This window comes from Stylophora pistillata, chromosome 12, assembly GCF_964205215.1.
Source record: "Stylophora pistillata chromosome 12, jaStyPist1.2, whole genome shotgun sequence".
Taxonomy (NCBI): domain Eukaryota; kingdom Metazoa; phylum Cnidaria; class Anthozoa; order Scleractinia; family Pocilloporidae; genus Stylophora; species Stylophora pistillata.
The window spans coordinates 5257501-5262926 of NC_142530.1; the positions used below are offsets into that span (position 1 = coordinate 5257501).

Below are 5426 nucleotides of genomic sequence, written 5' to 3' on the forward strand. Positions count from 1 at the left end.
TTTTGAACGTCACTTTCTGTGAGCGTTGCGAATTTTTTCAGTGTTTAAGCAATAACGAAATTTCGACAAGCGACCTAGGCATTAATCAGAACGTTTAGATGCTTCTCCATTCGTGGTCTTCATTTGTCAACGTGTCAGAGTGGCGCCAAAGGTGAGTGACGTGTCAGCAGCTGATTGGCGTTATCAAACACACGAAAAAAATACCGTTACTTTACACGTGCACTGTTGCTGCTTTTCTCCGGACAGGAAATCTTTGTAAAACACCCCAGTTGATATAATAACATTTTTCATCACTTGACAAAAATAATTTAAAATTTTAACCAGAATGTCCGCCTGAAGTTCTCCCATGTATAAAAACGTTTGTTACTTACCATCATCAGAGTCATTAGACTTGCTTGCCCCAGTCTCCATATTCTGCTAGATATCTTGAGCCCTAAAATCAGGAACTGGGCAAAACTTGAAGGATAAAATGATGATTGTAAGAGCTGTAAATACTGAGAGACGCGATTGGCTGTTCTTTGTGAAAAGAGCATCAAATTATAGCAAACATATTGCTTGACTGGAGTCAACTAATGTTACATAACTAAACCAATCTAATCATCTAGGCCCAGTCATATAAAAAGCGGATAACGATATCCAACGTATGAATCGCTATCCAGCGGATAAGTGATAGCAAAACGTATGGCCGGAAGTTATCCATGGACCGAGAGTGTTTTAACCAGTGGATAGTATTATGCAACCTTCGCACAATCGGGGCCAGACCTAGACAACTAGAACCCAACTTTTACACTATTTTCCCCATCAACAATATTGTATCATTTTTAGCGTAGATTTATCTGGAGCTCAATTAAGGCTGGAGCTGTATCCCTAGTAGTCTAACGCTATATGTAAGAATAACTTCTATTGGTATATTACTCCGGTGATAAAATAGAGATGTGCGCTCTGTAATATATTCATGTGATGCTTTGCTACCCAAATATGTATTCTAAATGTTATTTTGTACTTATCCACTTGATAATGGTGACAATGAGAAAATACAAAAAGACTTTTAAATAGAACACCATCTCATGTCTAATAAATGCACTCAGTGTAAGATACGATCATTTGACATGAATCACGATACTTCCTAAACTTGTTAATTCTTCCACAAAAGAATGGAGAAAAAAAGAGATATATCGACTGTCACGCATCGAATACACAATTGAAACAAAGAGATTGACAGTTTCCCCGGGGCGATATCATTGAAGCGTCCATCGATAAACAAACGTTCTTAGTGTTTTCAAATTATTAATTATTTTATTTGTACTACAACTTAATAACGAAGACCAGTTCCGATCATTCAGCTCTAAGAAACGCAATCTCTCGACGGAAACATATTGTCAACTTAAATTTCTTTAAGAACTGCCTACCAGGAATTGTGCATGTTTGATAACTGAAATGATGCAATGAAAAGCGTACGTACCGGGTAATAAACCCCTAATTACACATTAGCTTATGTGATATACATGAAACAAGAGGTTTTAATCTCTTGGCATGAAAACGTCACTGAAAAGCTGTCCTAAAATGAAATTCTACCCTACCCTTTTAACTCTCTAAAGGTATAGCGATGAAAGAAAAAACGGGATAAATGCCCTGAATTATTGAGTTGTTCATTCGCCTGTGATATACTCGCAAAACCTGAACACTTCCCTGTTAATTTCTCGTCTCTGCGGCTGAATAATTATTATTTTTTTCCTATCGTGTGCATGATTGGAGCTTAAAGTGCTCCTAAATCCAAAACTTTTTTCTCGCTTAATGATATAAGCTTATTTTTTGGAGTATTTCTGTGCAAAAACTTTTTTATTTGCTCAAATCTTTAATTTTCTGTGCCCAGTCAAAACACAGAAAATCGGCCGCCATCTTGCCCCACGACCGAGTTTAAAGAGGAATGGTTGTAACAGGTAATGTGACGTCAAATCGAGAACACGAAAGTCTGCATTTCACTCATTTTTCCTTGTTTGGGAAGTTTGTCGTCGATATTGTCCGAAATATGCCGACTAGTTGTGTTGTGTGAGGAATGCATGAAGCGCGATACCCTCTTGCAAATTTCGCACGTTGCTAAATCCTCCTACAACGCACTTAGTCGGCATATTTTCGGACAATATCGACTTCAACCTTCCCAAGCAAGTGAAAATGTGTAAAATGCAGACTTTCGTGTTCTCTATTTGACGTCACATTACCCGCTAGAGCCATCCCTCTTTAAACTCGGTCGTGGGGCAAGATGGCGGCCGGTTTTCCATATTTTGACTTGGCGCAGAAAATTGAAAATTTGAGCAAATAAAAAAATTTTAGCTCAGAAATACTCCAAAAAATACGCTTATTTTGTTAAGCGAAAAAAATGTTTGGGTTTAGGTGCACTTCAACTTGCACCGTGCACTGAAAACTATAAATGCTAAAATCAAAATACTCTTCATAATCCAAGAACATCCCATGTTGGTGTCACATCTCGTATTATACAGTGTGCAAGCTAAAACGGCGGACAGTTGTGTTGTGCGATTCAGACTCTATAAGAGTTTAAGCACTTCTATGATTAATTTTGGAGCGTTTTTTATGATTCCGGCATCCTTTCCTTAGAGTGAATTTAGTTTATAAGGTCATTTTCGAAATTATAGACTGAGAGCCATTCATTGCGGAAAAATCTGAATCGAACGAACTAGCCGGGTAGTTTAATAGCAGAAACGTTCCTTGCGAGATATTTCGTGCATCACATTAAACATGAAGTTTTAAATCACATAAAATTATAATAATTGAACATCGTGTCGTTATCTGACTGGTTTTTGAACTTAATTCTTTAAAGTATTAGATACGTTCGAGGGAGGCAACACCATACACTGTCCTGAATGAAAAACATTAATCAGATAGTAGATATAACCTCGCCACAGCCGAGCATCAAGCTGATGCGAAGTTACGAACAAAAGTTGATTTGGTTTTGAAATGTTTCAAAGTAAACATTAAGACGCTTCAAGGTTCTAAATCACCGAAACCAATTCTACTTGTATTGAGTTACTTCATCACAATCAACTCATCATCTTTTCTCGTTACAGCCTTTCCAATATTATCATCACTGAACTAAATACTTCAAGAAGGCGAAATAAGGGAGAAAACAATTTGCCCTCTTCACCAGATTCCTTTACGTTATGGAGAAGTCGAAAAAGGTGATGACATCACTAGTGTTGCCACTTTAGATTTCAGCCTTAGCAGGTGGTACTAATGATTTTCACAATTGGAGCCAGACCTAGACAACTAGAACCCACTCTTTACACGATTGTCCTCATCAACGATACTGTGTAATTTTCAGCATATGTTCATATGGAGCTTAATTAAGGCTGGAATATTGTATCCCTAGCAGTCTAACGATAAACTTAAGGCTGAATAACTTCTATTAGTATAATTACTGCGGTGATAATAGAGATATGGACTCAGTAAAATATTCACGTGCTGCTTTGCTGCCTAAATATGTATTCTAAATGTTGTTTTTTACTTATCCATTTGACAATGGTGAGAATGAGAAAATACAACGAGACATAAATCGAACGCCATCTCATGTCTAATAAATGCAGTCAGTGTACGATAAAATAATTTGACAAGAACTACGATGCAGTTCCTAATCTCTTATTCTTCAACAGAAGAAGGAAAGTAAGGCATATCGACCACCACGCATCAAATACACAGTTCAATCAGTAAACAAAAAAAAAATTCCATTTCCCCGGGGCGATATCATTGAAGCGTCCATCTTTCAATCAAAAAATAAATTCCCTTAGTGTTTTCAAATTATAAATTATAATATTTGCAATGCAACTTCATAACGAGGACCAATTCAAGTCATTCAGCTCTTAAAAAAAGCAATTTCTCAGCGAAAACATGTTGTTAGCTTAAATTTCTTTAAGAACTGCTTACCAGGAATTATGCATATTTGGTAACTGAAATGATGCACTAAAAAGCGGAGGTCACGGTAAAAACCCTAATTACACGTTAGCTTATCTGATTTGCATGAAACAAGAGATTATAATCTCTTGGCATGAAACGTTACTGAAAAGGTGTTCCGAAATGAAACTCTGCCCTACGCTTTTAACTCTTTAAAGGTACAGCGATGAAAGAAAAAACGGGATACGTGCCCTGAGTTATTGAGTTGTTCCTTCGCCTTTGATATACTCGCAAAACCTGGACACTTCCATGTTCATTTCTCATCTCTCCCGCTAAATAATTATTTTTCCTCCTATCATTTGCATGGTTAGTGCTTAACTTGCACCATGCACTGAAAACTATAAATGCTAAAATCAAAGTGACTCTTCGAATTCATAATGCAAGATCATCCCATGTTAATGTCACATCTGATAATATACAGCGTGCAAGCTGAAAGGGCAGACAGTTGTGTTGTGGGATTCACAGTCTTTAAGGGTTAAAGCAATTCTATGATTAATTTTGGAGCGTTTTCATGATTCCGGCATTCTTTCATTAGAATGAATTTAGTTTATAAGGTCATTTTCGAAATTATAGACTGAGAGCCATTCATTGCGGAAAAATCTGAATCGAACGAACGAGCCGGGAAGTTTAGTAACGGAAACGCTCCTTGCGGGGTATTTTGTGCATCCCATTAAACATGAAGTTTTAAGTCTCATGAAATTATAATAATTAAACATTGTGTCGTTATATGACTGGTTTTTGAACTTAGTTCTTTGAAGTATTAGATAAGTTCGAGGGAGGCAACACCATACACTGTCCTGAATGAAAAACATTCATCAGATAGTGGAGGTAACTTCGCCACAGCCGTACATCAAGCCGATGCGAAGTTACAAACAAAAGTCGCTTTGGTTTTAACATGTTTCAGTTTGAAGTGAACATTAAGACGCTTCAAGGTACTAAATCATCGAAGCCAATTGCACTTGTATTCAGCTACTTTATCATAATTAACTCGTCTTACCTTGGTACAATCTTTCCAATATTTGCAACGCTGGACCAAATACTCCAAGATGGCGAAATAACGGAGAAAACAATTTGCCCTCGTCACCAGATTCCTTTAAGTTGTGGAGAAGAAAAAAAAAAAAAGACGACGTCACTAATTTGGCCACTTGAGGTTTCAGCCTTAGCAGGGGTTACAAATAATTTTTCTAAGCCCTTTTATTTGTTGATTATAAAAGGAGAGAAGGAAACAACTGTTATTTGCTTTTAGTACATAGTACTTTAAAGAACTAAAGAAAAGCTTGTTCTTGTGCTTAGATAATTTTACGTGTTTTAAAGCGATCTAGATTTTGTCGTAATTGCTTGCTTATACAGCATATCTTTTACCCATTTATTTAATCAGTGTGTCTGAAAGATCACAAACCTCACTTTGGCGACTTCAGTAGGTCATGAGAATTGATAAATCGCCACAACTCGTGTCTTCTTGT

The 5426-nt window shown here is 36.8% G+C and overlaps 1 long non-coding RNA gene across 5 annotated transcripts in view; it reads right to left on the reverse strand.

The window, feature by feature from the left end:
- Positions 1–5044, reverse strand: part of LOC148718510 (uncharacterized) — a 122196-nt gene extending 117152 nt beyond the window's left edge. For all 5 annotated transcript variants that reach the window (XR_015993709.1, XR_015993708.1, XR_015993707.1 and 2 more), the window contains exons 1-2: positions 4961–5044; positions 372–456 (exon numbers count right to left, since the gene is read on the reverse strand). This is a non-coding gene — a long non-coding RNA (uncharacterized LOC148718510). The remainder of the gene's footprint in view (positions 1–371; positions 457–4960) is intronic.
- Between the last annotated feature and the right edge of the window lie 382 nt (positions 5045–5426).